At 50.6% G+C, this 12,828-nt stretch overlaps 1 protein-coding gene across 3 annotated transcripts in view; it reads right to left on the bottom strand.

Annotated features, from left to right (window-relative positions):
• arhgap39 (Rho GTPase activating protein 39) overlaps window positions 1-12,828 on the bottom strand; it is a 549,348-nt gene that overhangs the window by 67,997 nt on the left and 468,523 nt on the right. The gene's annotated exons all lie outside the window — the stretch shown is intronic.

Genomic DNA, 12,828 nt, shown 5'->3' with positions numbered 1-12,828 from the left:
AGCTCACAGCAGAAATCCGGCTGGAATCTAGCGCTATATTGGCAAGCTTATTGAGAGAAAGAAAAGACATTTATATTGGGCTTTACACAACCTCAGGGTGCCCCACAACGCTTGACAGCCAATGAATTACTTTTGAAGTGTAGTTAGTCACTGTTGTAATGTAGGAAACACGTAATGTAGGACAAACCCTACAATTTGTGCACAGTAAGCTCCCACAAACAGCAATGTGATAGTGACCAGATAATCTGTTTTAGTGATGGTGGTTGTGGACTAAAGATTGACCAGGAAACCTGGGAAAATTTCCCAGCTCTTCTTTGAAAGAGCGTCAGATCTTCTAACATCTACCCGAGCGGGCAGGCGGGGCCTCGGTTTAACATCTCATTTGAAAGACGGATGACAAGGTCAGGTGCAGTGAGAAATGGAAAAATATTGCACCGGTGTAGTAAGGGATGGTCTTGTGAGGTTGGGAGAAGCACTTTGTCAGGGCACAGTAACAAAGCTCAGCTGGAAGCCGACTCCGCTCTACGCGTCCTGCTGCTGCTATTGGGTGTTAATGTTGGAAGAGGTGCTCTGTCTTTCAGATTAGGGTGAGCAAGAGCAGAAAGTTCACCCACCTCAAATAAAATAATGATTTCTTCCAATGCGCCTCTGTTACTGCTGCAATATATTGAAAGGAAACTCAGTGACATGACAGGAAGTACAAAGAAAATCGAGTTCCGTGGCTCCCTGGTGGCTTAGAGAACTGATCCAGTGAGTAGTTGAGCTGCAGAGAACGAGGAGGAGAAATGTGCAGGGCTATGGGGAAAGGGCAGGGAGCAGCTCTTTCAAAGAGACGCCACAGGCACGATGGGCCGAATAGCCTCCGTCTGTGCTGTGCGATTCTATGAAGAAGGTGCTGACTCTTGCCAGGTATGATTCTATGAACACGGGTGCTATCTCCTACCTCACCCAGTGGTCATTCTAAACATGTCAGCCAAGACACTTTGCCGGGCTATTCGATTACAGAGGGCCTTATACCCAGGCCTGCTCCTGTCCTCACTCGAAGCCCACACCCGCAAATGCTCCAGTAGGGTCTCTGGACAGTGATCAGCAGCAGGAAACCTGGTTACGTTTTCACCTCCTTACCCAGAGGTAAAAACTTTACCAGGATTCCTGTTCCCGAGACAAAGAGGGTTAAATTACGAGGAAAGGTCGCACAGACTAGGCTTCCCTTGAGTATAGGAGATTAAGGGGTGATCTAATTGAGGTGTTTAAGATGATTAAAGGCGATGATAGGGTAGATAAGAGATAAACAATTTCCTCTCGTAGGTGAAGTGCAGAACAAGGGGGCATTACCTTAAAATTAGAGCTAGGCCGTTCACGGGTGATGTCAGGAAGCACTTCTTCACACAAAGGGTAGTGGAAATCTGGAAAACTCTCCCTCAAAAAGCTGTTGCGACTGGGGGGGTCAACTGAAAATTGCACAACTGAGAGTGATAGATTTTTGTAGGCAAGGGTATTAAGGATCTCTGCCTTTTGAAGACTTTTCTTAGTTTGCTCACCGTTTACTTCCTGCGGGTCTCCCTCGGCTGTGCATCCTGCAACTGTCCTGCTCTAAGGGTTATTCCACTTTACAAGTGAGTGGCTGAGCGTGACTTCTATTTAATTCCCTACCTGTGGGAACGCTCATGGCCTGCTTCCACCAGCAGGGCTGAAATCTGGCTCTCATCGAAGTTGGGAGTGTGAACTCAGTGTACCATTGCCTTGCAAAGCACTTGGGAGCACCAACGTGTTGTGCCATGTTGCAGCCTTGAAATATTGCACAGAATATTATAAAGAAACTGGTTATTTGGCCCAACTGGTGTTTATGCTCCACACAAGCCTCCTCCAGCCTACTTCATCTCACCCTATCAATATATCCTACTATTCCTTTCTCCTTCATATACTTATCTAGCTTCCCGAGGGGCCGAATGGCCTACTCCTGCTCCTATGTTCTATTTCTATGTTTCCCCTTCAATGCATCTATGCTATTTGCCTCAGCCAGTCTATGCGGTAACAAGTTCCACATTCTAACCACTCTCTGGGTATAGAAATTTTCTCCTGAATTCCTTAATGGATTTATTAGAGACTATTTTATATTTATGACCTCTAGTATAAGATGCCCCCACAAGTAAACATCCTCTACCCTATCGAACCCCTTCATGATTTTAAAGACGTGAATTAGCTCACCCCTCAGCCTTCTTTTCTAGAGAAAAGAGCCCCAGCCTGTTCAGCCATTCCTGATCGTTATAACCTCAGTTCTGGTATCATCCTTGGAAATCTTTTTTTGAACCTTCTCCAGTGCCTCTATATCTTTTTTGTAATATCAAGCCCAGAACTGTCAACAGTATGCTAAGTGTATATCTATATATCTATAAATCGGTACTTCTGTCTGTCATTCTGTCTGTCATCGCGTGTGCGTCTGGCGGGCTATGCGCTCGAAAGTTACAGGGCGTACCTACGCGCGCGTTACCTCCAAAGAAAGCTTACGCTTCCGAGACGGCTTTAAGCGTATTTACGTTTCGGCCGGGCTAAAATCGCGCCCGCGGTATCCCAAAAACCTTCAACATTCCGCTCATTAGCGACAGAGTGACCTCGAGCTCGACCAATCGTACGCCGGGTTGCTGGCGTGTGCCGCCGGGTGTGTGGCCGGGCCTTATCGTTCTGAACCGAGGTGAGTCGCCGCCATCTTGCTTCCATTCTTTTTCCTGCTTTCTGCGTCTTTCTTTTCAAATATACATTTCCACCAAAATAAAATTGAATTTATTAAATTGTTTTTAAAAAAAATCACTCATTTGTAAACCTAACCTGAACATTCTTTTTCCTACCTTTCCCCGTTTTTTTCTTAGGCCTCAAAGCCTGCGCCTTTCTTGCCCAGCCAGGCCCGAGCTAGGTGATTGCGCTTCTGCTAAGCTCCTCACCCCCCCCCCCCGCCGTGTCACGTTACCCAGGGCAACGGCGTCAGCCACGAGGGTCAGGTGCGCGCGCAGCAGGAGCAGGTGAGACGCGGCGTCTCTGTTCCGCGCTCGGCGGGGGGGGGGGGGGGGGGCGGGGCTCGGCCGCTGGCCGTCTCTCAGAGCCGCAATCGGGCTCGGCCGCCGGCCATCTCTCAGAGCCGCAATCGGGCTCGGCGGGGGGGGGGGGGGCGGGGCTCAGCCGCCGGCCGTCTCTCAGAGCCGCAATTGGGCTCGGCGGAGGGGGGGGGGGGCGGGGCTCGGCCGCCGGCCGTCTCTCAGAGCCGCAATCGGGCTCGGCGGGGCGGGGGGGGGGCAGGGCTCGGCCGCCGGCCGTCTCTCAGAGCCGCAATCGGGCTCGGCCGGTGGGGGGGGGGCGTGGCTCGGCCGCCGGCCGTCTCTCAGAGCCGCAATCGGGCTCGGCCGGTGGGGGGGGGGGGGGGGCAGGGCTCGGCCGTCTCTCAGAGCCGCAATCGGTCTCGGCGGGGGGGGGGGGGGGGGCGGCGGGGGGCGGGGCTCGGAGAGCGGGGCTCCCGGCGGGGGGGGGGCGGGGCTCTCGGCCTGGGCCCCACCCCGCCCCTTCCCCCCCTTCCGCCCCTTCCCCCCCTCCCCTTCCCCCCACCACTTCCCCCCGCCCTCCCTTCCGCCCCTCTCCCCCTCCCTTCCCCCCCTCCTTTCCCCCCGCCCCTTGCCCCCCCGCCCTCCCTTCCCACCCGCTCTCTCTCTTCCCCCCAGTCGCTATCTCTCTTCCCCCCAGTCGCTCTCTCTCTACCCCCCCAGTCGCTCTCTCTCTTCCCCCCAGTCGCGCTCTCTCTCTCTCTTCTCCCCGCCCCCCCCCCCCCCCCCCCCCCCCGTCGCTCTCTCTCTCTCTTCCAACAACAACATGCCCTCGAAAAAGCCTCGGCACCGCCGGGCACTATCAGCTAGTCTATATATATAAATCGGTACTTCGGTCATTCTGTCTATCTGTCTTTCTGTCTGTCATCGCCTGTGCGTCTGGCGGGCTATGCGCTCGAAAGTTACAGGGCGTACCTACGCGCGCGTTACCTCCAAAGAAAGCTTACGCTTCCGAGACGGTTTTAAGCGTATTTACGTTTCGGCCGGGCTAAAATCGCGCCCGCGGTATCCCAAAAACCTTCAACATTCCGCTCATTAGCATCTCATTATCCGCTCATTAGCGACAGAGTGACCTCGAGGTTGACCAATCGTACGGCGGCTTGCTGCCGCGTGCGGCCGGGCCAATCGGTGCGTGTGTGGGCGGGCCTTATCGTTCTGAACCGAGGTGAGTCGCCGCCATCTTGATTCCAAACTTTTCCTTTCTTTTTCCCGCTTTCTGCGTCTTTAAAAAAAACGTTGCTTTTAAAACACATATTGTTTTAAAAAAATGATTTAGAAACGAATTAACTTATCTAATCTCATTAATTTTCCTACCTTTCCCCGTTTTTCCAGGTAGGCCTCGAAGCCTCGGCTTCTCCTCCGTACCCACGCCCGAGCTAGGCACCTCCCGGCCCCACTCGAAGGCTGCAGGGGCCGGCCTCAGCCCAGCGCCGCTACCTTACTAAGGGTGCACGCGTAGCAGGAGCTGAGACGCGGTGTCTCTCTCTGGCTCGGCCGTGGGGGCGGGGCTTGCTGAGCGTCAACAGTTACCCTGGCAACCGGGCCCGCCGGCCGTCTCGCACAGCCGCAATTGGCGGTCTTCACCTCGGGGCGGGGGGTGGGGGGGCCCCCCCCCTCTCTCCTCCCCCCCTCCCTCCCCCCCTCTCTCCTCCCCCTCCCTCCCCCCCTCCCTCCCCCCCCTCCCCTCCCCTCCTCCCTCTCCCCCTCCCTCCCCCCTCCCTTTCCCCCTCCCCCTCCCTCCCCTCTCCCCCCTCCCCCTCGTCGCTCTCTCTCTTCCCCCCAGTCGCTCTCTCTCTCTCTTCCAACAACAACATGCCTCGAAAAAGCCTCGGCACTGCCGGGCACTCCAGCTAGTAATGGTATATATACTCTAAATAAGAACATAAGAAATAGGAGCAGGGGTAGGCCATTCGGCCCCTCGAGCCTGCTCCGCCATTCAATAAGAACATGGCTGATTTGATCTTGGCCTTAACTCCACTTTCCTGCCCGCTCCCCATAGCCCTCGACGACTCTGTTTTTAAAAAAAAATCTGTCTATCTCTGCCTTGAATATATTCAATGACTCGGCCTCCACAGCTCTCTGGGGTAGAGAATTCCAAAGATTCACGACCCTCAGAGAAGAAATTCCTCCTCATCTGTTTTAAATAGGCGATCCCTTATCCTATGCCCCCTAGTTCTAGATTCCCTTATGAGGGGAAACATCCTCTCAGCATCTACCCTGTCATGCCACCTCAGAATCTTATATATTTCAATAAGATCATCTCTCATTCTTCTAAACTCCAATGAGTATAGGCCCAACCTGCTCAACCTTTCCTCATAAGACAACCCCTTCAACTCAGGAACCAACCTCGTAAACCTTCTCTGAACTGCCTCCAATGCAAGTATATCCTTCCTTAAATAAGGAGACCAAAACTGTACGCAGTGTTCCAGGTGTGGTCTCACCAACACCCTGTACAGTTGTAGCAAGACTTCCCTACTTTTATACTCCATCCCCCTTGCAATAAAGGCCAATATTCCATTTTCCTTCCTAATTACGTGCTGTAACTGCATGCTAACTTATTGTGTTTCAGGTATGAGGACACACAGGCCCCTCTGTACCGCAGCATTTTGTAATTTCTCTACATTTAAATAATATTTTGCTTTTTTATTCTTCCTACCAAAGTGAATAACCTCACATTTTCCCACATTATACTCAAATCTGCCAAATTTTTGCCCACTCACTTAACCTATCTATATCCCTTTGCAGACTCTGTGTCCTCCTCACAACTTGCTTCCCACCTATCTTTGTATCCTCAGCTAATTTGGCAACAGTCCCTTCATCCAAGTCATTAATATAGATTGTAAATAGCTGAGGCCCCAGCACTGATCCCTGCGGCACCCCACTAGTTACAGTTTGCCAACCTGAAAATGACCCATTTATCCCGACTCTCTGTTTTCTGTTAGTTAGCCAATCCTCTATCCATGCTAATATATTACCCCCAACTCCGTGAGCTCTTATCTTGTGCAGTAACCATTTATGTGGCACCTTATTGAATGCCTTCTGGAAATCCAAATACACTACATCTACTGGTTCCCCTTTATTCACCCTGCTCGTTACATCCTCAAAGAACTCTAGTAAATTATCAACATGATTTCCCTTTCATAAAACCATGTTGACTCTGCTTGATTGTATTATGATTTTCTAAATGTCCTGCTATTACTTCCTTAGTAATGGACTCCAGCATTTTCCCAATGACCGATGTTAGGCTAACTGGCCTATAGTTTCCTGCTCTCTGTCTCCCTCCTTTCTTGAACCTCGTCACTCCTCCAGAAACAACACACATGCTTAGCTCAAAGTTTTACTAGAGGGGATAATCTCACACAGTAATAGAAAAATATTTTTATAACCTACATGACGTACCCAAAAAAATGCCTTCACTGTCGCCAGAATGGCAATTACAGTACAAATTACCACTAATCTATTCAGAAGATTCGTGCTAATTACTTCAATCTCTGCTCATCAAATCGAAGTAGAAACAATCACCACAATTCTTGGCATTGACTGAAGGGCTGTGACTACACTGGGCTTCCAGAGCACCATTGTCAGAATATAACTCTCAATCTGAAAGGAGTTCCTTACAATAGGGTATTGCTGTATATCAACCCTGTGCTGAAATAGCTCTGACCGTGAGGGCATAACCATAATGAGCACTGAGAACAGCTGTGATCTCCCACTCATGTGGATAAAATATGTCATTTTAATGACGGAAGAAGCAAAGGTTTGTTTTAAATCACTACAGAAGAAATCCAAATTAAATCTCTGCCCCAGTCGGTTAACTTAAACTGATTAAGCACAGCACAGCAGCCGACGATGATTCATTTATAATAACTGGTCTCAGACAGGCAAACACAGGTAGGCACAGTTTCTGTCTCTCAGTAATCAGCTTTAAACTTTAAAAAAAGACTGGTGTCTCTTCAGCCTGGATGTGACTCCAAAAAACAGTTGTGCGATGACATTTATATTTACACGGCACCATCATTAAGGCTTTGGCTACTGCAGAAACATCCATTCAGTGAACCTTGTCCTACTGTGGAACCATTCGCTCCAGGAGCCTTGTCCTACTGTGGAACCACACCCTTGCTCAGCCTTGTCCTACTGTGGAACCACACCCCTGCTCAGCCTTGTCCTACTGTGGAACCACACCCTTGCTCAGCCTTGTCCTACTGTGGAACCACACCCTTGCTCAGCCTTGTCCTACTGTGGAACCACACCCTTGCTCAGCCTTGTCCTACTGTGGAACCACACCATTGTTCAGCCTTGTCCTACTGTGGAACCACACCCTTGCTCAGCCTTGTCCTACTGTGGAACCACACCCTTGCTCAGCCTTGTCCTACTGTGGAACCACACCCTTGCTCAGCCTTGTCCTACTGTGGAACCACACCCTTGCTCAGCCTTGTCCTACTGTGGAACCACACCCTTGCTCAGCCTTGTCCTACTGTGGAACCACACCCCTGCTCAGCCTTGTCCTACTGTGGAACCACACCCTTGCTCAGCCTTGTCCTACTGTGGAACCACACCCTTGCTCAGCCTTGTCCTACTGTGGAACCACACCATTGTTCAGCCTTGTCCTACTGTGGAACCACACCCTTGCTCAGCCTTGTCCTACTGTGGAACCACACCCTTGTTCAGCCTTGTCCTACTGTGGAACCACACCCTTGCTCAGCCTTGTCCTACTGTGGAACCACACCCTTGCTCAGCCTTGTCCTACTGTGGAACCACACCCTTGGTCAGCCTTGTCCTACTGTGGAAAGAGGCGAGCATGCCAGGGGATCTCGGACGCCATAATTACGACCATCTTCAAGAAAGGTGACAAGTCCGATTGTGGTAATTTCAGAGGAGTTTCCCTGCTGTCTGCCACAGGGAAAGTCATCGCAAGAATCCTCCTCGATCGCCTTCTCCCAGTGACCGAAGAGCTCCTCCTAGAGTCGCAATGCAGATTCCGCCCACTAATGGGCACAATGGACAAGATCTTCACCGCACGTCACTTACAAGAGAAATGCAGGGATCAGCACCAACCGCTGTACATGGCCTTCTTTGATCTCACAAAGGCCTTCGACACTGTCAACCATGAGGGATTATGGAGTGTCCTCCTCAAATTTGGCTGCCCTCAAGTTTGTCACCATTCTCCACCTGCTTCACGACGACATGCAAGCCATGATCCTGACCAACGGTTCCACCACAGACCCAATTCACGTACGGACCGGGGTCAAGCAAGCTGTGTTATCGCAGCAACGATCTTCCTTGCTGCAATGCTCCATCTCATCCTCAGTAAGCTCCCCCGCTGGAGTAGAGCTAATTTACAGAACAAACAGGAAACTGTTCAACCTCCGTCGCCTCCAGTCCAGATCCAAGGTCGTCCCATCCTCTGTCGTCGAACTACAGTATGCAGACGATGCTTGCGTCTGCGCTCACTCGGAGGTCGAACTCCAAACCATCGTCAACACCTTCACCAAAGCGTACGAATACATGGGCCTTACACTAAACATCCGTAAGACAAAGGTCCTCTACCAACCTGCCCCCGCCACACAGTACTGCCCCCCGATTATCAAAATCAACGACAAGGCCTTGGATAATGTGGACCACTTTCCATACCTCGGGATCCTACTGTCAACAAGGGCAGACGTTGATGACGAAGTCCAACATTGCCTTCAGTGTGCCAGTGCAGCCTTCGGTTGCCTGAGGAAGAGAGTGTTTGAAGACCAGGACCTCAAACCCGGCACTAAGCTCATGGTCTACAGAGCAGCAGTGATACCCGCCCTACTGTATGCCTCAGAGACATGGACCATGTACAGCAGGCACTTCAAAGCACTGGAGAGGTACCACCAATGCTGCCTCCGCAAGATCCTGCAAATCCACTGGCAGGATAGGCGCACCAACGTCAGTGTTCTTGCTCAGACCAACATCCCCAGCATCGAAGCTTTGACCATGCTCGATCAGCACCGATGGACGGGTCACATCGTCCGCATGCCCGATACGAGACTCCCAAAACAAGCGCTCTACTCGGAGCTCCGACACAGCTAGAGAGCCCCAGGTGGGTAGAGGAAATGCTTCAAGGACACCCTCAAAGCCTCCTTGAAAAAGTGCAACATCCCCACTGACACCTGGGAATCCCTGTCCCAAGACCGCACAGAGTGGAGGAGAAGCATCCGGGAAGGCGCCGAATACCTCGAGTCTCTTCGCTGGGAGCAAGCAGAAGCCAAGCCAAAGGAGTGCACGTCAACCCAAGCACCCCACCCACCCGCCCCTTCAACCACCGTCTGCCCCACCTGTGACAGAGACTGTAGGACCCGCATTGGACTCATCAGTCACCTGAGAACTCATTTTTAATGTGGAAGTAAGTCATCCTCGGTTCCGAGGGACTGCCTAAGAAGACTGTGGAACCACTCACTCTGGGAGCCTTGTCCTACTGTGGAACCACACCCTTGCTCAGCCTTGTCCTACTGAGGAACCACACCCTTGCTCAGCCTTGTCCTACTGTGGAACCACACCCTTGCTCAGCCTTGTCCTACTGTGGAACCACACCCTTGCTCAGCCTTGTCCTACTGAGGAACCACACCCTTGCTCAGCCTTGTCCTACTGTGGAACCACACCCTTGCTCAGCCTTGTCCTACTGTGGAACCACACCCTTGCTCAGCCTTGTCCTACTGAGGAACCACACCCTTGCTCAGCCTTGTCCTACTGTGGAACAACTCACTGCATGAGCCTCGTCATACTGTGGAACCACTCACTCTGGGAGCCTTGTCCTTCTGTTGAACCACACTCTTGGTGAGTCTTGTCCTACTGTGGAACACCACCCTTGGTCAGCCTTGTCCTACTGTGGAACCACACCCTTGCTCAGCCTTGTCCTACATGTGGAACCACACACTTGGTCAGCCTCGTCCTACTGTGGAACCACACCCTTGCTCAGCCTTGTCCTACTGTGGAACAACTCGCTGCATGAGCCTCGTCATACTGTGGAACCACTCACTCTGGGAGCCTTGTCCTTCTGTGGAACCACACCCTTGGTGAGTCTTGTCCTACTGTGGAACCACACCCTTGCTCAGCCTTGTCCTACTGTGGAACCACACCCTTGCTCAGCCTCGTCCTACTGTGGAACCACACCCTTGGTGAGTCTCGTCCTACTGTGGAACCACACCCTTGGTCAGCCTCGTCCTACTGTGGAACCACACCCTTGGTGAGTCTTGTCCTACTGTGGAACACCACCCTTGCTCAGCCTCGTCCTACTGTGGAACCACACCCTTGTTCAGCCTCCTCCTACTGTGGAACCACACCCTTGCTCAGCCTCCTCCTACTGTGGAACCACACCCTTGCTCAGCCTCCTCCTACTGTGGAACCACACCCTTGCTCAGCCTTGTCCTACTGTGGAACCACACCCTTGCTCAGCCTTGTCCTACTGTGGAACCACACCCTTGCTCAGCCTCGTCCTACTGTGGAACCACACCCTTGGTCAGCCTCCTCCTACTGTGGAACCACACCCTTGCTCAGCCTCCTCCTACTGTGGAACCACACCCTTGCTCAGCCTCCTCCTACTGTGGAACCACACCCTTGCTCAGCCTTGTCCTACTGTGGAACCACACCCTTGCTCAGCCTTGTCCTACTGTGGAACCACACCCTTGCTCAGCCTTGTCCTACTGTGGAACCACACCCTTGGTGAGCCTTGTCCTACTGTGGAACCACACCCTTGCTCAGCCTTGTCCTACTGTGGAACCACACCCTTGGTGAGCCTTGTCCTACTGTGGAACCACACCCTTGCTCAGCCTTGTCCTACTGTGGAACTGGACACTTCATGATCAGATGTCACATCCCTAATTGTGTAACTATGCACACCTTGAACCCATATATGCCACCCATTCAATAGAAGGAAGAAAGGGAAGAGGGGCAGTGATATTAATGAGACAATATTGTAGCAATGGAGCATAAAAATGTAAATGAAGAAGCAACCCTAACAATCTCTTAGAAATGAGCTGCAAAATAGTGAGTGATCGGTTACTGGGAGTAGACCAGTTAGAGAGGCGAGTGTGAATAATAATCATAATTGAAGGAAATTTTAATGATCCTAAAACAAACTTCGATCGAGAAAACCTCTGTGGTAAGAATGGGGAGCTCTTTTTGTCATGTTTTCTTAGCTGCTATTCCAACAAGGAATGAAGCACTACTTGACCTGGTTCTGGGTAATGAAATACAGCAATGGGATGACCTAAAACTAAGCCAACATTTGGGAAACCATGATCTAGTTAAAGTTCAGTGTGAGGATAGCAAAGGAAAAAATAATGATCTGGAACGCACTGCCTGAAAGGGTGGTGAAAGCAGATTCAATAGTAATTTTGATAAATACTTGAAGGAGGAGAATTTACAGGGCTATGGGGAAAGAGCAGGGGGAGCGGGACTAATTGGATGAGCTGGCACAGGCACAATGGGCAAATTGGCCTCCTTGTGTGCTGTATCATTCTATGATTCTGGTATCCCAACATTTGATGTGAATTTGACATTACTTGCTGATGCATTGCTGGAAATAATATCTGTAAACTGGTTAGTATCGATCCACATTTGTATCCTTTCCATTGTAATGTCACAGATTTAGGTTCTATGGCAAACAAAGAGGGAGCACCTCGATGACACCAAACTCTCTTACACAGGAATGAGTTACATCAAACTTAGCCAACATACAGAACTCACCATATACTGGCAACTAGGTCAGTTTGTTTCTTGTACCCTGGTAACTGCAGCTGTACAATAGAAGAGCCACTGTTCTCCCCACACCACAAGTTTCCATGTACTTTCTTCACTGTGTAAAGTTCCACATCTTCGCAAACCACACCTTCCGCCTATGACTGTGAAGGCATGACCACACAATACTGCTATGTAAACAGAGGAACTTTACCAGACCATTCATCCACTCCAGCCTGTTCCGCCATTCAATTAGATCATGACTGTTCTGTACCTCCACTCCATTTTATAATCTTTGCTCTCTTGATACCTTTACCTAACAAAACTCTATTGTTCTCAGTCCTGAAAGTTTCGGTTGACCCACCATTCACATAAATGGCTATCAAGGATCCACATGATTGTTTTAGAAACATAGAACGTAGAAAAATAGGAGCAGGAGTAGGCCATTCGAGACTGCTCCGCCATTCAATATGATCATGGCTGATCCTCTATCTCAATACCATATTCCCACTCTCTCCCCATACCCCTTGATGCCTTTTGTGTCTAGAAATCTATTTATCTCCTTCTTAAATATATTCAGTGACTTGGCCTCCACAGCCTTCTGTGATAGAGAATTCCACAGGTTACCACCCTCTGAGTGAAGAAATTTCTCCTCTTCAGTCCTAAATGTCCTACCCCGTATCCTGAGACTGTGACCCCTTGTTCTAGACCCCCCCCCAGCCAGGGGAAACATCCTCCCTGCATCCAGTCTGTCTAGCCCTGTCAGAATTTTATACGTTTCAATGAGATCCCCTCTCATTCTTCTAAATTCTAGTGAATACAGGCCTAGTCGACCCAATCTCTCCTCATACGACAGTCCTGCCATCCTAGGAATCAATCTCATGAACCTTCGCTGCACTCCCTCTATGGCAAGTATATCCTTTCTTAGGTAAGGAGACCAAAACTGCACACAGTACTCCAGGTGTGGTCTCACCAAGGCCCTGTATAACTGTAGTAAGACATCCTTGCTCCTGTACTCGAATCCTCTTGCAAT

This window comes from Somniosus microcephalus, chromosome 5 (genome assembly GCF_052327205.1).
Source record: "Somniosus microcephalus isolate GS21.2 chromosome 5, FLI_Smic_1.0, whole genome shotgun sequence".
NCBI lineage: Eukaryota > Metazoa > Chordata > Chondrichthyes > Squaliformes > Somniosidae > Somniosus > Somniosus microcephalus.
This window is presented reverse-complemented; position numbering and strand designations above follow the sequence as displayed.